Source organism: Rhamphochromis longiceps, linkage group LG1 (assembly GCF_057381845.1).
Source record: "Rhamphochromis longiceps isolate RC_006_pf linkage group LG1, R_longiceps_female_GT1.1, whole genome shotgun sequence".
Classification (NCBI taxonomy): Eukaryota; Metazoa; Chordata; class Actinopteri; order Cichliformes; family Cichlidae; genus Rhamphochromis; species Rhamphochromis longiceps.
In genome coordinates this window covers 38,383,945-38,405,607 of record NC_140557.1, presented here as the reverse complement: position 1 = coordinate 38,405,607, position 21,663 = coordinate 38,383,945, and the positions used below count along the sequence as shown (strand labels likewise).

The 21,663-nt window shown below is 41.8% G+C and overlaps 1 protein-coding gene and 1 long non-coding RNA gene across 2 annotated transcripts in view; one reads left to right on the top strand and one right to left on the bottom strand.

Annotated features, from left to right (window-relative positions):
- The window catches only part of LOC146679162 (nuclear receptor ROR-alpha A-like), a 192,424-nt gene that overhangs the window by 119,023 nt on the left and 51,738 nt on the right, over nt 1-21,663 (bottom strand). The window lies entirely within an intron of this gene.
- On the top strand, nt 10,534-12,495 carry LOC146679164 (uncharacterized). Its single transcript, XR_014912571.1, has 3 exons — nt 10,534-10,616; nt 10,858-11,002; nt 12,375-12,495. It is a non-coding gene; the product is annotated as an uncharacterized LOC146679164 (long non-coding RNA).

Genomic DNA, 21,663 nt, shown 5'->3' with positions numbered 1-21,663 from the left:
GCAGAAACTAATGCAACATCCAACATGTTGATGTTATTTCTCCTTAATTACTCACACGCACACCTCTACATGGTTTCCCTGTGGATTTAACCGCCTCAGTTGGTACAGCCCAGATTGATGCTCTTACCAGACTAAAAGTATTGTTAGCCAGTGACCAATGGTGTGATGGGAATCAGGGAGGCTTGCTGGAAATTGGGACTTTGCAGGGATGTCATTAATATCTCCCTGGGCTCGTGCTCGACTCGAAGCAAAGCAGCCGGGAGGAGCTTCGGGGCTGCAGGGCATCTTTATCTTCCTCGAGTGAGCCGCAGCTTGCCGAGCCAGGTGAGAATCCATCATGGCTATTATTACCTGAGGCTCCACACTACATCTATCACACACACACACACACACACACACACACACACACACACACACACACACACACACACACACACACACTTGAAAACACACAGAGAGCAGTGTGTTCTCTTTCAACAAGCTCTGATCTATGGGGGTTTTACTTCAGATTTTATTTATATTTTTTAATGTGTGTGAACTATTGTGCATTTCTGTATATCATTAAAAGTGTAGTCTGACTTGTGTGTATTTAAAATCCAATCCAGTGGAGAGGCTGTATAAATTTTCTAATCTCATAAGCCAATATTTCATTCACAATAGAACATCGAAAACATGACAAAACTTGTTACTGGTGTTCAGTGTTGGGACTAACGCGTTATTAAGTAATGCATTACAGTAACTACGTTATTATTGTGGTAACGAGCACGGTAACTAGTTATTATGCCAAAATCAGGAACACGTTACTCGTTACTAGGATTTAGATAGGCTCATTATTCGTTACTTTGTGTGGTGGCATCGCGGAGCTTCCATGGATTCAGTAACATTAGCAAGTGTTGGAGGCCAGCAGGTGGATGAAGGAAAGGGGAGGCAAGAGGAGAGACCCGAAGCGGCCGCCGGTCCGAGTGTCAGGTGAACTGACCTTCAGGTAAGACGTTATGACCTGCAGTCTATCTGGGTCAGTGTCACGACCTGCGGGGTCGGCAAGGCACTGATCAGCAATCTCTCTCCCCCTCCCCTGTTTTGCCGGGGCGGGACTCATGGCGGGTTCACGCCCTCGGCCCACGCCCTCCCGGATCATGCACACCTGGGCCTCATCAGACCAGCTGGTATATCAGAAGGAGGAGATCAGCTGTTCAACGCTGGATTGTTGTGAAGACTCCTGTCAGTACACGTCGAGCCCTAGTTTCCCACACTTCCGCCTCAGAAAGTAACATTTGTCTCTCTGTTCTAGATTCCCCGGACCCGTCCCCGTGTGGAGCGTGTAAGAGGTGGCTGGTCACTAGCGGAGAGAGGTTTGCGTGAGCGTGTGTGTGATCCCCTTGTTTTCCCTGGAGCCCTGGAACCCGTCCTCGCACATCTTGTATATAGCACTGTCCTCGCACTGCCTGTAAATACACTTGGTGAAGATTTTTGTGAATAAACTGTCTCTGTTACGACACACTCCGGAGTCCTGCGAGTGGATCCTCAGAGCAAACCGTGACAGTAAGATATAAACCAAGTTTAGGTGGAGTTTATATTCGTTATGCTGACTTTTTCATACTGCGTCCTAGCTAGCATGACGGAGTTTCTATACAGCTGGGTGGGTGCTATGATGTTACTGATGCTGAACTTTATTTTGTTCATAAGGTTAATTAGTAGAGTTGCCAACCGTCCCCTAAAAAACGAAATCGTTCTGTTTTCAGAGAAAATATTACGCATTTCGTATTGAGGTAAAAAGGAACACAGTTTGTCCCGGACTTCAGCTACAATGAAAAGACACAAAGCTGGAGTTATTCTGTGTCTTTGCTGTCAGCTGCCTCTTCTTCTCTCATTCTCTCCCCCTCCCTCTCCTGTTGCTACTTCAATCATGAAACTGATCAATGATCAGCTGATCGTCTCTCTTTTTTGTTTATCGCTCACTTTGCGCCAGAAAGAGGAAACCAGCGGATGTCGCGTTAAACAACAGCAGCACGTTTAAGCTTGATCAGCTGTTGTTAGAATTTATTTAATATTAATTTCTAGTATCAGCTGATGTTTGCTGGAGCCACAGCTGTAAAGCTGCTGGTCATGATGTTGGTTTGGATATGTGGTGAGAGGGAAACATAAAGATGAAACCAGGAGATGTCCTTACTGAATCATCAGAGCTGAACAGGTGATGGAGAAACAGGTTTACCTTTTAGGTGACATGAATGAGTTGAAGGGAAGTTATGAACTGTTTCTGAGAGACAAATAACACCAGGATCCTTTTTTAGGTAGCTGACAGCTGGTAACTGTGCAGGGGCGGGTCTAGCAAAGTGTTGCCAGGGGGGCAGGTAGGACATTAACAGGGAATGGGGGGCACAAAGAAATACTTTTTTCTTATTCTCATTTAAAATGTCTCGCTTTTAATAAATAATTATCTGAATCTTACAGCAAACGATTGATAGATTGATGCATATATACCATCAGAACAGTGTACATCACTGTCACAACAGTGTTTGTTTGCATTCAAAGGCTTTATGATTTTTCCTATAATGGCGGGCCGGTCTCTAGTCAAAACGCCCGGGCCGATTTTTTGTCCCAGTCCAGCCCTGTATGCAGCTCATCTGCAGTCTGGTGTTACCTACATCTTCCTACTCAGAAGGCAGAATTTCAGAGTTCTGAGTACAATCAAAGCACCACAACTGCAGTTTTCGTGTTGGATGTAAAAAGCACACATGACGCTGTGACGTAGGCTAGAATCATGGCGGCGGTCAATGACGGTCCAGGCGTGGGATTTCTCTCGTGGAAATATGCACATTATCTTTTCCTTTCTATTGGTAGGTGGCACAGTGCACTTGTGGCAAGTAAGCAAGAAGACTGACAGACTGGCTGGGTATCCAGTTACAGAAGCAACACATTAACAAGAGAATTCTGAGTAAAACCAAAGTTACTTTCCCTAGTAACTAGTTACTTTGAAAGTAACGAGTAACTTGAAGTAACTGAGTTACTTTTGATAGAAGTAACTAGTAATGTAACTAAGTTACTAATTTAAAGTAACTTACCCAACACAGCTGGTGTTAACAAAAAAACAAGGTCATGTTGAGTTTGATGGTCGCACACATCTCAGTGTCCCATTCTTGACTGAGAGATGTCAGGGTTCCTGGGCCGTTGACCCAGTGTTTTCAGTTCAGACTTTGCCTCTATTTATTTTCCATGTGTTTCCTGTTTTATTGTGTTAGCCTTTTTCTCTGTGCATTATGTTCTGTTCCACTTCCTGTGTCATGAGTTACATTTAGTTCAGCTGTGTATTTAAGTTTCCTCCAGTTCATTGTCTTGTCATTGTCTAATCCACGTGTGTGTTTCCCGCTTCCGTTCAGTCAGCCAGTCATTCAGTTTCACTCAAATTATGTGCTTATAATAAACACCATCCACATCCTCAATCTGCCTGCAAGTCCTGCATTTGGGTAATCTCTTCTGTCTCTCCACACCGACACTGACAAGAGATGATTCTAGATGCTCAACAGTTCTTGGTTTCTTTGAAAGATTTTTTTTATTTTTTTTTTATTTTCTTGATGGTCACAAGAGACAACAGATTTATGGGTGCAAATGGGGCAAAACAGCATGTGAATGCAGACCCCAAATAATGCTGACAAGTGTTGTTAGATGACTCACAAAAGTTGTGCCCTTTTCTAAACACAGATGCAAGCAGTTCATTTTAATATGACATGCCCACAATTTAGTGCAAGGTCACAAACTAAGATTACATTTAGCTACCCCTCAAACCTCATAAACTCATGTTGATTTTGTTGATCTCTGAAAAAGGGTACCGTATTTTTCGGATTATAAGGCACATAAAGCGAAACAAAACAGTCAGATAAGTCAAACTTTACTTAACTCATTCTTTTTTCTTCCTCCGTACCATTGATTCATTAATTCTGAATTCTCTGCAGCTGCTCTATTCCCATGTTGTTGCAGTATATTAATGACTAACCTCGTATTGTGGATGGATTATCTCAGTTGTTCTCCTGACTGAAGTTTGGTCCGTTTACAGCATCCTGCCATGCGACTGCATTTGTCCATCGGGAACCCTCACGCTAACTTTTATCGAGTGGAAAAAAGATAGCATTCATCCTCCAGCTTCACTGTGTTTATGTTATGCTAAGTGATGTTGTTGTTGCAGAAAGGCGCTTCGGCTTTGCGGGCCAAATTTTACGTCTACCCCCTTATCACCCAGCCAAGATTGCCATTGCATGGCTCCCACGCACTGGCAAGCGAAAGCAAGGCCGACCAAAGATCACATGGCGTCGAACGTTTATGGATGATCTAAGAACTGTCGACATTGCCTGGGATGAAGCTGAAGCAGTCGCTGCTGACCGACATCGATGGAGATCATCAGCTGCCTGATGCGCCGCCCGGCGTAGGAGGAAGTAAGTCTAAGTCTATGTTATGCTAACATAGCTGTGTCGCTAGCAATCACGTACCACATCATTATATACCAGCTAGCCCAACTTCAGTAACCCTACAAACGTCACTGCTGTTTAGTTTTCTGTCTTCATTTATGTTGGAAGTGATAGCAGAGCTGTACGTTTTCATTTTTTCAGAAATCTCTCTGTCAGAACATGTTATATCATGTTTAGGTGGAAGCTAGCGAGCGAACTTCCTGCTAACTTCTAACTCCATTAAATTTAATAAATCCTGTTTTCATGGATGCCTGGACGTTAAAATTAATTGTTACACCTGGTAAAGCAGCAACGCTGATCATTTTATTAAAGATGAAAGAATTTAGACAGTTTAACTCTCAGTGATGCAGCAGTGTTCGTTTGACTTTGGGACCTGAAGCCGACGGATTTTAGGACCCAGATTACTCCGCGAGGCTCCTGACTACGGTAGCTGTAATGCTCCGACAATCCATCAAGAGGTGCGGCTTCGTAGCTTACCAAAGTCATACTAAAACATTTTTTGACAGATTTTTGAGTGCGGAAAATACGGTAATTGTATCTCAGTTCAGTATTTCCACAGCCAGTGAATCAAGATATCTGACAGAATTTGAAGTACAAGATACCCTCTGAGGTTGACATTGGTGATTACCCCACCCCTATAAAATAATCATAATATATTTTGTTTTGTTTTAAATGTTTTCTCAAGTCTTAGAAATCAGGGAACAGGAAATAATCATTCTGTCATTCTGATGCTGTTTAAAAACTGAAAACTGTATTCTCTAAGAATTGTAACATTAATGTTTCTTAAACACTGGGTGTTGATTGTGATTGTGTGTCATGTTCAGTTGCCTGCTTGCATAAAGGTTCTTACATTTACCTCTTACCTGAAGTGACGTAACAGTAAAAAATAATAGGAGGTTTGTAACATTAAACATATAAAGCCCTGCGACTGATGACGTGGATGTACAGACGGTGGGAGATCCCAAACAGTCTGATTAGCTCGTGCTCTATTCCTCATTCTCAGTTCAGGGTGAAGTTCAGCCTGCGGGAGAGCAACAGCCGGCTAATGAAGGAACAGGCTGTTTGCTCTGCCACCACAGGAGGCCGATGATTGAGACAGACACAAAAGGAGGGGGCTGGTGTTCTTCAAGAACTCTGGTTATTTAAGACGCAGACCGAGAACAACAGGAAAATAACTAGAAAAACACTTGAACCAAAGAAGAGATCACTGTGACACACAAAGTTGTCTAACTTTAAGAACAAGACCAGCACTTACACATTCGAGAAAGTGAATAGAAGACTGGTCACTATGAAATCTGAGGAAATGGTGGATGCTACTTCTTCACGTATGACCAGACTCTAAGCCACACTGTAAGACTGTGTTTGTCATTCTTAGAATAAAAGCCAGCTTCTTGCTTTTAATAACACGTAAACACCAAAATGTTGGCAGACCTCAAAAAGTTAACACAACTGAATCGCTTGCTGTCGTTTAGTTGATTAACTTAAAGACAAATGTTGTCAGAATTTGACTTTGATTACTTATCATTATTGAGTACTGAATGATTGATACAGAATCATACACACTCGCAAAGTAAACAGAGGAGGCCTTGTTGAAGCCCACTGCCCAATAACAAGTCTGATGCTATTCGATTGTATTGGCACAGCTTTTCCCAGTGTACAGGGCTAAGAGACACACGTTGTGGCCATAGCACCATGTAATTCAACAATTACACAACAATTACAAACCCTCACAGAGTCAACAAAACAGACATTGACAAATTCTTCTTCATAGAAAACAAGTCCCTTAGATTCAGGAGTTCTTCAAAGTGCTCTTTCCAACACTCAACAGCACAGCTAGTGAAAGTGACACCATCTGTTCTCTTGCTAAACAGAAGTTTTTGCTTTTTGCAACTGCAGGCAATACCTGCTGATATGTACCTGCTAAATTACCCAAGAATCAATCAGGTCAACACCAGAGTCCCTGGGAGGGATTCTTTCTAAGACCCCTTAAAATCTCACCTACAATTTCAACAAAGCCTAAAATTAATGGCTTATCTTTTGGTTTAGTACAGCCAACAGCTAAAGTGTGTGTCCCGTAAATGGACTGACACTAAGCTGACTCAAACAGCTTGACTTTGGGGGAAAAATTCAAATAAAGACTTGCATTTCTGCTCACATATTATACGAGTAAGCACAGCGTTAGCGTTAGTATTCTATAGGGGACACTGCACTCACTCCCATTTGTATTCCAAAGGCTTCCCATCACCTGAATGTTACCCCATCTTCTAAATCTACCAGGAGTAAAACCAAACAGTTTTCACTTCATTTTAACAGTCCGTCCCTGGTTTACTGCTTTGTAGCCCAAAATCTGTCCGCACATGCATGCACTCACACGCTCTCACACGCACACTTTGTTCTGACTGGTTTCATTTATCAAAAGTGTTTGCAATGTAAAATCAATGTTTGAAGGACAATGAAGAGTAAAGTGAAAGTGAAACAGAAGATGCATCTAAAGGCTCATCTGATGTAATTATCAGTGATGCATTAAACCAAATCAGATGACATTTACAGAATAACCCTGAAGGCAGCACCGTTTATAGGATCCTTCTCCTGGACTGTATAAGAGACACAAGACACTGAGTTATGTGTCACTTGCATGGACTGATTAGAAAAGATGGCAGCCACTGTGAAGTCACCTGTTGGTTACTAATGTCTAATCCTGACTTGTAATCAGAAGGTAGACTACAGCATAACCTGATTCATCGTGGATTTTAAACTAAAGATTAATTAAATTAATTAAAGATTACCAGATCCAGGTCTTACGACATGCTGTATTGCAAGAACTTAAACTAATTGGGAAAGGTAAATAGCCTCCTTTTCATTTTCTTCTATATAGTTGAACTTATCTTTGCAACCAGAGGGTGGTGGTAACACTAATGCCTCACAGCAAGCGGGTTCAAACCACATGCATGGTTGTCTGTCTGTGTTAGCTGTGTGATATATTGGCAACCTGCCGGGGAGTACATAAGACTCTACGACAACTGGGATAGGCTCAAGTCACCCTGAACCCAGTCAATGGAAATACAATAAGCTTTGTAAAGGTTTTGTTTAACACAGATAGCAAATGTTCCTACAGATCCATTTTTTTGGCTAATGTGTATTTGTATCAACAGCTCCTTATTAACGAGCACACACCATCAGAAGAGCAGAATGACATTTTTTACAGATGACGTTTGCCACTAACGAGCACAAACAAATCCTGAGTTTCTCAGATGATCAACATGTTACTCAAATCACCGACATGATCATTTGTATTGAATTCCAAACAAGGAAAAACGGACCTATTAGTGATCTCAGACATGTGGGCCCCTCGGTGTGTACTGCATGTGTTGTCTTGATGGTGTTTATTGTATACTTTAGAAACAGCTCTGAGGGTTCCTGTTACATCAAGATTTCATCAGCCTGACATCACAGACCAACAGTACAAAGCTGTTTCTGGAGCCTGAACACAGCATTTGGTTCATCAGCTGCCTCTGCAGCTCTAAACTGTCAGAGAGAAATCAAAGGCCAAAACACTTCTGTTCAAACACCAGTCAGACAAATCAAACACAGCTGATTCCCATTAGAGAAGTCATGATCTGTCCATGTTCAAGCCTACAAGACATAAGCACCAAAGGCCAGAAATCCTGAACCTGCTGTGGGAAACAAATCAAGGAGGGGACAAGTGATACCATGTGATATGTGGTTGCATTTTGTAATTCATTTTTGTATGTTTTGTAGAGTTTTTGTGTGTAATTTCGTTAAATAAAGGCCTTAATTTTCTGATCTTCTGACAGATTGAGAGTAGTGTAAGTGCTCAAGTTATGCCACAAGGTGGCACCTCCCATAAGTAATAAAATCACACATGAATTATGATTTTTTGTGATTTTGTTTATATTATTTGACTTTATATCGGTTTCTATTCCACTTTAGTCTGATGTTGGTAAGGTTGGTAAGAGAGGAAAACGCACGACCTGTGGACCGTCTCACTGTTTCTCTGTTCTTTTCAGAATAAAATATACTCTGTTGGCAGGTTTCACAGAAGACACTTGTTACAAAACCAACGTTTTTACAACAAATACCTCATTGAAGTTTTGAAGGGCCCCCTTGAAAACTTCAAAAGAGTCCAGGCCCATATTTGCATTTATTTCCTTTTGAAGTGGATGAATTAAGTATCTGACAATAACATTAAAGCTTGTGCTCCCAAATCTAACTCATTTTGTTTTTCATAAATCACTTCATCTGTCATGAACTGGCCATGTGAAGCAGGCAGGAGAGGACCCAAACACAGACTCATGGAGGTGAAAATGAACTCAAAAATACAACTTTATTAACTAAACTTGGAATATATATATAAAAAAGTAAACAGGCAGGGAGGCAGAACACACGGCGGGGAATGAGGGAGAATGAAACGCTGGACAAAGGGAAACAGAAAGCTTAAATACAGGAGGACTGAGGAGGGAACAGAAAACATGGGGAACACAGCTGAGACAAATTAGACACAACAAGACAGAGGAAGCAAAACTAAACACATTGAGACTGTCAGAATAAAACAGGAACATATGAGACGTAGACTGTAACAATAGGGCATGAAACACATGACGGACTGGGGAAACGTAGGATAAACATGATAGACGTGGAAACATGGAAGAAACACAAGGAAGGGAAACAAGACAAAAAGACACACACAAACCCACATAAACCCAGACACATCAACCACCTGCAACTCAACCTTGGTGAGTGGCTTATTTGACTATGCTTTATAAACGTCCTTCTAATTTCCAATCTATAACAAACCCAGTGTGCAGTGTTGTGTGTTCAGTGTGGGAAAAGTGTGATTCCGTGGAGAATAATCTGCTCTGGCTCTGTCACCTCAGTATGTATGACTGAGAGGAGGTGACAGTGTCTCCTCCTCCATCTGCTCCTAGAAGACTGAGAATGTAAAAAGGTGGCCCTCTGCCCACCTCTCTGTCAGAAGGTGAGAGCCAGGATAACAAATCAAACACCATCACGTCTTTAAGAACAAGGAGGATGTACAGAGCTGTAACGAGGTATATCATGAAGCTACGGGAAAGAACTGTTGAAGCTACAGTGCTATGAAAAAGTATTGGCCCAGTATTCAAGTATGTATGCAGCCACTCCTGGTTTTAACCATCATGAAAATAAGATCAGGAGGAATCTTTGTCTGCATTTCTTTGTAGGCATTCATACTCTTCACACTGAACAGGAATATCTGGAACTGTCGGGATCGAGTCACCAAATGAAACAAATAACAACCACTCACATGCCAAATGACAGCATAAAGCAGAGGTCAATGTGAAATTAGGATTCAAACTTTGTTATCTACCTGTTATCTTTTTACATCAATTAAACTACGTACATACAAGGGTGTAAGTGAAAGCAGCTTCCTTGTAAATGCACTGGAACATGAGTTTATGAAAGATGTGCCTTTGCTAGTAGAAAGATGGCTGCACACTGCAGAGATTTTAACAACATATGGGCTTCTACGTATTTAGTTAATAAAATCAGAACTTCAGTTTGTGGAGAACAGAAAGCTGTGTTTGAGTATTACAATTTGAATTATTCACAGCTGAAATTTAATGGAAGAGAAATTACAGAACAATATTGCATCTGAAGGGCTACTAAAGAAAAAAATACAGTCCTCTTTAGTGTGAAAAATGAAGGATAAAGCAGGGTACGCTCACAGTAAGACTAAATTGTGGATGATATGTCCGTACTGACATTAGGTAGGGAAATGCATTTCCCATCAATATCTCACTTATCACATCATAGTTTCAAGACAGTGATAACGTTTAGCTCGAGCGCACACACTGGGACTAATCCATGCAGTGTGATGCCTCAAAGACATTTATGTCATTTATCTTTAAAATAATTCATTTGTATGTATTTAAATTAGAAAGAACAGTAAAAGGGTTTAAAAAAATGTTAAGTAAGAAGATTTTATTTTGAAGGTGAACTTGCTAATAACCTCACTTCCTGGTGAGTTACCTGTATTGGTTCATTTCCTGTTTACTTCCTCTTCGTGGTTGCTCTAAGAGGGAGAGTGACATGTGGTCATTCTCTGAGGCTTATCCACAGCGATCCACTTGGGAACATTGTTCAGGCAACGCTTTAAGTGTATATATTTCATGATGAAGGTGTTAAGAAAGTATGAATAGCAGTAGTTGTTAAAAACTACATTTTATTTGTAGTTCATGAAAGTCGATTTGTACGTGTTAAAAAAGGCATTCGTTTTGATGATCATTACTGTTGCTCAAGCTAATACGAAGATGTAAAGTCATATTTTGAGTTCTTTCGTAATGCAATATTTATGTAAACATGGTCATTTTTTCTATTCTGTATTTCTTTTCATCTACAGTTTTCACCGCTTGTCAAATGAAGATTCTGAGAGTAAAAGGTCAACTCTACTCGGACTCCTGTATTCATTGACAAAGGTTTAGCTTGGTGTTTAATCAGAGTTGCTACACTCTGCAACAGAACACTACACAAAGTCTATGTGGAAGGTAAAGAGACCAAGGTTTTGTTCACTTGTCTTAGAAAATGAAAGCTTTTTAAAAGTTCTGATCTCTTCAAAGTTGCAGATTCTCATGATGACATCTGTAGCCGGGACGTCTGTCCTGTACCACATAAGTGTTTGTTGCTAAACCTCAGAATGCTCTTTTGTTGACGTAGCACACCTTAAAAATGTTAGTCTTTGTGTACCTTTGTGTATCTCTCATTAATACTTTTTCATTTTCTTTATGTGACTGGTAAAGAATTTTGAATCTGCTGCCAATAAATATAATACTACAAACAAACTGAGGAAAGAGAGGAAATGTTCACACTGAGAATTGCGATGCTCTAAAATTACACATTTCATGTCCATGAATTTTCTTTCTACAGTATGACATTAACACAGTGTCATAAACAGTTGGTGTGAAAAGACACAAATGACAAAGACAAAAAGCCTTTAACATTAATACACAGGCAGGAGATTCTCTGCTAGGAAGAGAAAGAAGCTAAGTAATATACTATGAGAACATAGAAGAATGAAAGAAAGCCTCTAATGTAGGACGTAAAAACAGTAGTGCAATGGGAAATGTACTGCGAGGCAGCAGAAAGGAAGATTTGGGTATGAGTAGAAAAAGGAAAAAAATCAGAGGGAAAAACAGCCTTTTAAGTTCAGGAAGCAAGAAGTTTTCCTACTTAAGAAGGAATTAAATAGGAAGGATTTGAATTAGGTAGCATGGATGAGCAAAGCATCCTTTCCAGTTAAGCAGGGAGGAAGAAATAAGATTTCCTTTTCAAATGAGACAAGATGAATGAGAGCTTAGAGTTAGACTGAGGAAAGTAAGGAAAAATTAATTTCCTCTCCTTTTCATTTTCCTTTAATTTACATAATGTTAACCCCAGACTTGATCTAAAGCTAACCTGATCTATGACAGTGTGTAAATCTGCAAATACTGGCTTGATGCATTTAACAGAAATGATCATTTTTCAGTCAATAAATGATGAATTTAAATTAATGATAAATTATAACACAAGGTTGTTTCCTTTGTGGAATAATGACTCCATAATGTAGTGATTTACACACACAGTCACCTAATAAGTGAAAGCCCCGTGGTTTAAGACTAGGAGACACCATGAGAAGGATGCGTCAGGATGAGCATCCGATGTAAAAAAACAAAAAAAACCAAACAAACTTCTAAATTAAACATGTGGATCCATCCAGTGTGGCAACCAACAGTGAATGTGGGAGCAGCTGAAATTTGTTTAATAGGCAAAAATCTTAATTTGTGTTTCCTTTGTTGAGGAATTTTCCTTCTAACTTCCTCCAAAGCACTCAATCTGAGCCGGTCCTCTGATGTACTCATTTCTAATCTTGTCCATTTTGAGGTGCGGTTGGTCTGGCTGAAGTGTGGGAGGTCCCTGATCCACCCAAAGGGTGGAGAAAGGTCCGCTAAACCCATCCTGGTGTCAGAGTTAGAGCCTTCAAGCAAAACAGTATTTGTGCTGGGCTATGACAAAAGATTCTCCAACGAGGCTGAATTAAAACAATTCTCTGAGGAAGAGTGGGCCAATATTCCTTCACAGTGATATTTTTAAATTTGATAAACAAATCAGCTCCGTAGTCAAGGGATCTTTTCCTTTCCAATGCCTTCGATGCTTGTGCCCTACCGGGGATGATAGCAGTCAACTGGACCAGCACAGATGCTGCAGGACCGGATGCGCTGTCTACGCCGGCTCTCTCTTACCCTTTACCCGCCCCTGTTGCTTGTCTCGTGTTTCTATGGTGTATTGATAGTCATGTGCTTTTGTGCTGAGGTGTTTTTTCTTTATCAAACTGTTCTCCCACTAGGAGCTCAGTCTGAGTGGAGTTTTTTTTCTCCTCCTCTTACCTCATGTAGTGTATTTTCGTTGTTTTTTTCCTATCAGCCTACCTTCTGACATGTCTGCCCAATGTGATGTTTGTGTAAAGTTGGTCAGAAGGTTCCTTTGTGAGTGCGCATGCACCATTAGCGTGCTGCCTGCTGTAACCCCTAATTTCCCTCGGGATGAATAAAGTATTCTGATTCTGATTCTGATTTTTATCATCTATGGATTTTAGCTAAAGTCAAGTCCTACCTGTGCAGGAACGATCTAGAAAGGGTGGTCCATGCTTTTATTACATCACGGCTGGACTACTGCAACTCCCTTGATGCTGGTTTAGATCGTTCCTGTCTGCATCGCCTCCAACTGGTGCAGAACGCTGCTGCTCGCATGCTGACCGGTTCCAAAAAGAGAGACCACATCACTCCGGTCCTCTGCTCTCTCCACTGGCTCCCAGTTGCTTTTAGGATTGATTTTAAAATTTTACTGTTGGTTTTTAAGGTTCTTAACGGTACTGCACCTCCTTACCTGGCAGAGCTTCTTAGCATTTACCGCCCCAGGAGATCTTTGAGGTCAGCAGACCTGATGCTTTTAGATGTTCCCAGGTACAGACTAAAGACTAGGGGAGAGAGGGCTTTTGCTGTGGCTGCACCCAGACTGTGGAACAGTTTACCTCCTCACATCAGATTCTCCACAAGCCTAGGAACTTTTAAAACTGCTCTTAAAACTCACCTCTTCTCATTGGCTTTTAGCAAGGTTTAACTTACTGTTTTAATTTATTGTTTTATCAGTGAGGTGTTTTATGTACTTGTGTTTTATTGTATTTTATATTTGTATTTTATTGTACAGCACTTTGGTCAGCCTTGGTTGTTTTTAAATGTGCTTTATAAATAAACTTGACTTGACTTGACTTGACTTGACTGATATTAAAGAGTCACAGCCAGTCATCGCAAATGCTTGATTGCAGTTCTTGCTGTAAGGCTGGCACAGCAATTAGTTAGACTTCTACTACAGTAGGGGCGGTTAGGTTTAGATAGCTTCTTCTTTGTTTGATATTAAAATGTGTTTGTAATTTCCAAAAAATATGCAAACAAATAAGAGCAAAGGGGGCAAATAGTTTTTCATAGCTTCAACACCTCTTTCCCATAGTTTCATGGTATGCCTCGTTAACTTTATCCCTCTGTAGTTACTACAGCTCTGCACATCCTTCTTGTTCTTAAAAATCGGCACAAGTACACCTTCTCTGTTCCTCAGGCATTCCTCTCATTCTCCACACTTCCATACCTCAACAGGTATGTCATCTGGACTACCTGCCTTTTCACTCTTCATCTTCTTCATAGCTGTTCTCACTTCCTTCTTACTCAGCGGTCCCCAACCCCCGGGCCATGGACCAGTACCAGTTCGTGAGTCGTTTGGTCCGGGCCTGTGAGAGTTGAGGCTCGGGTGTGAAATTTATGGTTTTCAGGGTTTTTAATCATTATTTTCTTTTATAATTTTTATCCTTAACTCTGTTTCCCTGGGTCTTTTCCCATGTATTATGAATAAAACTTTTTTTGGTACAAGTACTGGTTTTATTTTGTTGTATTTATCTGTGACACCTTAAAGGCTGGTCCATGAAAATATTGTCGGACATAAACCGGTCTGTTTAACAAAAAAGGTTGGGGACTGCTGTTCTTACTAACTGTCCTCCTCCTTCATCCTTCTCTCTCTCTCTTTCATTTTCTATATTCATGAATTTCTTAAAGTACTGCCTCCATCTTCTCACTGCCTTCTCTTCTCATCTTCCTCTCCCTTACACAACCCTCCACATTTATCTGAGCCTGACCACTCCCACCACCCCCCATGCCCGTGCCCCCAAGTGGCTGGGCTAGACCACGAGTAAACTAATACAGACAACAACATTGAAACAATGACTGAGGGAACATGGGAAGCACAGGAAAGAAGAATCTTTAAAACACACACAGACGCATGCACAGACACAGAAATAAAGAACAGAACAACAGATGATGTGAGATTTTGAGATTTCCCTCTAAGCTCATTTCAATGATGTAAATATAGCCTGCTTGTAGTACCTTCCACTGCCTGACGGGGCGTGTTTTGTAGTGAAGTACATAACTAGGGTGGAATGAAATAGTTGTCAGTGGTTATCATTATCCTTTAAATGATTAATCACAATCTCTGTGATATTGGGCTGTTAATGAACCAAATGATTCTCCCGGTGCTGTATAGCTGAAGTTGATACCCCACCACCCATCCTACATACGAATCATCAACTGATAGGCCAGAAATATTACAGACCCCAAAAATTCAATTTCCCTGAGTTAATTTACTCCACCAAGCAGGGAGGCAAGCATCCAATCTGAGTTTAATTTCTGCAGGAGTGAGAGGTGACAGAGGAGAGGTGACACTGAGAATATTAATGAGGACAAGCTTTTATTTTGTAAAACATTTTTCAACCAAAAAAAGTTTATTATTTAAATGTCGCTATAAACCACTAAAAACTCACACACTTTTGTGGTGTAATGACACATTTTTTTGACATCTGACCAAACAACTTGGTCTAATTACAGTTTCTGTGAATAAACAACATACAGAAAACAGCTGTCAGACTGGTGTGAATGATAAGCTGTACAGACCTGATATTGGAATTTAAATGGGGTTGGAAATGCCAGCCTCCTGCTCACACGTGTGGTTGCGAGATAACTTACACGCACTGCCCTTGGTGAGCACTTGTATTACTGACACTGTGGGGATAAATCCGTTAGCACAGTCAGAATTTGGAGGATCAGCCTCCTTTTTGTAAAATCAAGTCACATAAATGCAAATAAGGGTTAGTGGGAGGAGACCAGAATACACTTGCCAAGTATTAGGTACGTTTAGCATAAGGCTAGATTAACATTGTATTAGGATTAGGTTTGGTTAAAATCAATTAAACCTAATCCTAAACCATGGAGGGTCTTAAACAGGGGTGGAAGTTAGAGTTATTGGGCTAACTTTAGGTAAGGGTAGAATAAAGTTAACTTGACGTTAGGGAGACAAAACATCACTTCAGAGAGATTTAACCAAATAAAATGGCTATTGAAATCAGGCCTACTCCATATGGACTCTGGCCATTATCTCCAGAGCAACTGAATCTGCCACAGTTTGTGGAACACCATCTTGCTCATCATGAGTCCACAGGAGGGTTGTGGTGCATTCAGGCTCAAGCCTTGACCTTATTTTTGTTGTACAGTGCTTCTTCACCAAGCCCTCTTTCCCAAAAACAGTCAGGCATGTGGACCTCTACATGAACCCTTGTGCTCACCATCAGCAGTGCTCACCGAAAAGGTGTCGGTAAGATCGTGCACGATCCGGAATAGCGTTCTCGTATTGTTCCGATCAGCAGCTTCCTGTGCTCCGTCTGCTTTCCGCTTGACCCATTCGCATTCATCCCTTCAACAGCTTTGCTTCACCTGCCGATCGAGGCGTCGGTACCGCTCCTCTGCGGCTTGCTGTTGTTCATCTGATGTCGTCTGTTCCCAGGCAATTTTCGCTCTTCGTCGTTCATCGACTAGCTGCCATGTTCGATCTCTGATCCAACGTTCCTTGAAGGTCCCTCTTCGCCGATCAATGGCATTCTTGGCGCTGGCCGCCACGACGGTTTGAAGACACTTCCAGTGCGCCTCCAGATCTTAGGCTTCTTCCAAGGCAGCAAAGCGATTTTGGATCTTGACACTATATTGGTCGCAGAGATCGCAATCCTTGAGCTTGGCAACGTCGAAAGGTCGCACGCGGCAAGCATCTTCTCTTGTTCGTTTGAGCTGCAACTGGATCTTTGCCATAACAAGATAGTGGTCAGAGCCAACATCCGTGCCACGCCAAGTGACAACGTCAGCGGTAGCTGACCTCCATCGCCTCGATATGCAAACATAGTCGATCTCATTTGCTGTTTGATCAGCCGGGCTTCTCCACGTCTTCTTATGAATTTGCTTATGACGAAAGTATGAGTTCCTGATGCAAAGATTGTTCACCGCACAGAAGCTAATCAATCACAGGCCATTGTCGTTGGTGTTTGTGGCAGATCCATGCAGGCCAATCACCTGCTCAAAGCCATCTCAATCAGGTCCAATCTGTGTGTTGAAGTCGCCCATGAGTATGAATGAGGTCACCTCGTCCAGGACCGTTTGAAGCTCGTCGTAGAAGGCGTCCTTGTCCACGTCATCAGCGTCCTCGGTTGGAGCATAAACTTGAATCACTGTGGTTTTCGCATGGGCGGAAATAAATCTAGCCACGATCAGTCATTCAGAGCCTGGTCACCAATTGGCCAGTGCGGCCGGCGCTCGTTCCGATAGGGCTAATCCCACACCTTTAATGTGATCGGTGACATGTCCCGCGTAAAGTATGATCTTCTTGTCACTGTCGCCCACTTCCAGTCCATCTTACCTCGCTCAGGCCCAGGATGTCCAACGTGTATCGCTCAAACTTGTGTAGCACTTGTGTTAACCGTCCACTGTGGAATAATGACCACATAAACTAGTTGAACCAGCATATAAAGTTCACCAGGGAGGATAGGAAAAATGACAGATTAGCCTTCTGGGAGATTCCTATCAGCAATAGGGGACATTTAACATGTTGATGTGTACCATAAACCAACACATACAGATCTATTAAAAGTTTGATTCTCATCATCCAATGGAGCACAAACTTGGTATCATCAGTACGCCACAACACAGAGCGAACTGCGTAGCAAACACCCAGGCAGTAGGAGAGCACGCTGTGGAGCTGTAGAAGGCCAGCAGCAGTTTCTTGTCCAGGTTATTCTTCCTCAGGATTCGGAGGAAATGCAGCCAAGGTTGGGCCTTCTTTACCAGGGCGTTGGTGTTGTGGTTCCTGGTGAAATCAGCGGAGATGTGGATGCCCAGAAACCTTAAGGTGGAGACAGATTCTATCAGTTCTCTAATCTGAAGTCCAGTATAATAATTTGTTTTAAAGATGTTCAGTTTCAGGTTATTTTCTGAGCACCAGTGGGATGAGTTCTCTACCTCCGCCCTGTATGTTACAGATATGAGCCTAACCACGGTGGTTTTATTGGCATACTTGATGATGCTGTTGGTTGGGTGGGTTGGTGCACAGTCATACGTGTACAGGCCATACCGTAGGGGGCTGAGAACGCAGCCCTACACAGGGATCCAGGATTAGTGGTGAGGATGTCTGGTATTATCGTGTTGAACACTGAGCTGTAGTCCATGAAGAGCATCCTCAAATAACTCTTCCTGTTCTCAGTGCTCTATGAAGGGTGATGGTGATGGCATCGTCCATGGAGAGGTGAGGAAGCCCTCACCAACAATAATGAAAAACTGTGTAACTCCACCATGCACTTAGGTCTTTTCATGTTTTTTTATGTGTGCCTTAAACAACTCAAAATTTTTACTTTAAAGGTACATTAAGCACTTTTGGAGAACACGGTCGCAGACAGTTACAAATTGATCTTAGTCTGTTAACTCTAAGACGCAGAGAAGTAAAAATATCTAACTTTGTCTTCTGATAAAATCAAAATGCTTTTAATACTCTTTAATATTCCACAAAGTTCTGTCACCTGAGGAGAAAAGTTCCCTGACGTCTTTTAAAAAAACACCTGGGCTTGTTTTCACTTTGTGCTGTCAATCATTATGTGAGACTGCATGCCGGGTTTTCTCCCTAAATATCTCATCTGGGAAACAGAAGTAAATCATTATGATAAGCTGCTAAGCTCCTCAAGGTGAACGAGAGAGAAGAAGATGAAAATAATAGTAAAAAAAAACTCCTCCAGCAATGTGAGACATCACTTTCGTTCACTTCGGTTAACATTGCTCAAAGTTACCAAAGACAAATAAAGCATCAAAAGTTGATCCATCACGACACAGCAAAAAGACACACCGACCTCCTTCAGAAAAATGATTACACAAAGACGGCACTGTGTGTGTGTGTGTGTGTGTGTGTGTGTGTGTGTGTGTGTGTGTGTGTGTGTGTGTGTGTGTGTGTATCAGGTCAGTCTAAGAATACCAGCTCAGACCTGCTAGTGTAAAAGATGGGAGAAACTTCCTCATCAATCAACAGCTGTTAAAACTTTGCCCCACTTTCATAGTATAAGAAGGCCGCCGTCTGTCCTTCACAGAGATTCTCAAACACAAGCAGGGTCAAGGTGAGCAAAGTCCCCATTGAGGGACCTGATGGAGGAAACAAACTTCTCTCAGATGCTTCAGCACTCATTTAGGCTTTCAAAGTACTAATAAAAAAAGATTTATAATCCTGTTTCTTTCTTAAAGTGTGATACGTTTCCCCTCAAAACAAGTTGTTCCAATAGAGCATTTCAAAAAATAATGTTTCTCCAAATGCCAGCAGTCATTAAAGACATATTAAAGAAAAATTGCAGGAATTTGGGAATAAAAACAAATAATAACCAAAGAGGAGAAAAGGTAAAACAGAGTGAGCATCAGGGTTTAACCCCTCTTTCAGTCTTAGCCAGTCAGACTGCATGAATCCATAGAAGTGTCAAGTTTTGCAAGATGCTTGACCCAAACCTAACTGCCAAGTGCCTTGAAAACCGAGTGCAAAATAGAACAGAAAAAATGGAAAAACTATCAAAACCATAAATCATTACATTATGTGGACAGTGCTGTCCATACACGTAGTAGTATGATGTATCTACTTTTCCCCCTGTATGTTCTGTGCCTTTCTCCCACTGAACCTTCTCTTCTCCCTCTCTGTGACACAGTGTAACTGTGGTTACAGTCATATCACACTTTGTTATCACAGAATAGTAAAAAAGATGGATGTAGCCAGCATGTTTTGTGGATTTTCGAAACTTGTATGGCCTATCAGACAGCTACAGTGGTGGTAGAGTTTGTCATCTACCAACCAGAAGGTCAGTAGAATGAGTTCCAGTACTGGATTCTCACTTGATTCCAAATATCCAAGATACTTAATGATGTGAACTGTGTCACTTTTAAAGCGCTATACAAATACAGGCCATTTTACCATTTGCTTTTAGATAATCCACCCACTGTTATCATCTTCAATGCCCTGTACCAACACAGAGCAGGGCAGCTACCTGAACACTATTCCAACAGAGGTCAATCATCTTGCTTATAATTTTGCCTCCTCACTACGTACGACTCTGGATACTGTAGCTCCTGTGAAAACTAAGGCCTCAAATCAGAAGTACCTGACTCCGTGGTATAATTCTCAAACACGTACCCTAAAGCAGATGACTCATAAGCTAGAGCGGAAATGGCGTGTCACAAATTTAGAGGATCATCATTTAGCCTGGAGTAGGGATGGGTACCGGTATCCGGTGCCATGATGGCACCGGTTCTGACATAAACGGTAGTAACCAGACCAAAAAGCAGGCCACATTTCGGTGCTTTATTTCTGTGCTTTTTTTTTCCTAAGCTGTGATACACTTTAGATTCTAGCCAATCATTTTACATTTCCGAGGATAGTAGGCGGGTCTAGGTACGTACGTTCTTTTATGCAGAGCTACAGATTAAAATGCCCAAGGCGAAGCGGTCAAAAGTCTGGCTGTACTTCACAGCAAAAGATGCAAACTCAGCAGCCTGCAACAAGTGCTTTAAGGTGATACTGTGATACTGTCAAAGGAGGTAACACCTCAAATCCGATGAAACACCTGGCGACGCATAGCGTTTTTTTTTTAAGCCGAAAAATGCGCCGTATTTGATAGCTTGCTGCAAGACCTCACACCGAGCACATCTACTGCGGGTGGGTTGCCAGTTATCGGACCCGGAGCAACATCCCCCAAAAACACGAAGAGGAGAGTCCTGGCCCCTAGCCCTGCCAGTGTAGCAGAAATGAATGACGGGTGATGATGGCAGCAGCAGCCGTTCTTCTCTGCGTGAGTAGCTTAATGTTGTTTGTGTGTAATTTACGTTGAGTAGGCTAACCACGTTATTAAATTAATGCATGTAAGGTGAACTAGCAAACACCATCATAGCTACAGTGGGGCAAAAAAGTATTTAGTCAGCCACCGATTGTGCAAGTTCCCCCACTTAAAATGATGACAGAGGTCAGTAATTTGCACCAGAGGTACACTTCAACTGTGAGAGACCGAATGTGAAAAAAAAATCCATGAATTCACATGGTAGGATTTGTAAAGAATTTATTCGTAAATCAGGGTGGAAAATAAGTATTTGGTCACCTCAAACAAGGAAAATCTCTGGCTCTCACAGACCTGTAACGTCTTCTGTAAGAAGCTTTTCTGTCCCCCACTCGTTACCTGTATGAATGGCACCTGTTTGAACTCATCATCTGTATAAAAGACACCTGTCCACAGCCTCAAACAGTCAGACTCCAAACTCCGCCATGGCCAAGACCAAAGAGCTTTCGAAGGACACCAGGAAGAGTATTGTAGACATGCACCAGACTGGGAAGAGTGAATCTACAATAGGCAAGCAGCTTGGTGTGAAAAAATCAACTGTGGGAGCAATCATCAGAAAATGGAAGACATACAAGACCACTGATAATCTCCCTCGATCTGGGGCTCCACGCAAGATCTCATCCCGTGGGGTCAAAATGATCATGAGAACGGTGAGCAAAGATCCCAGAACCACACGGGGGGACCTGGTGAATGACCTGCAGAGAGCTGGGACCAAAGTAACAAAGGTCACCATCAGTAACACACTACAACGGCAGGGAATCAAATCCCGCAGTGCCAGACGTGTTCCGCTGCTGAAGCCAGTGCATGTCCAGGCCCGTCTGAAGTTTGCCAGAGAGCACATGGATGATACAGCAGAGGATTGGGAGAATGTCATGTGGTCAGATGAAACCAAAGTAGAACTTT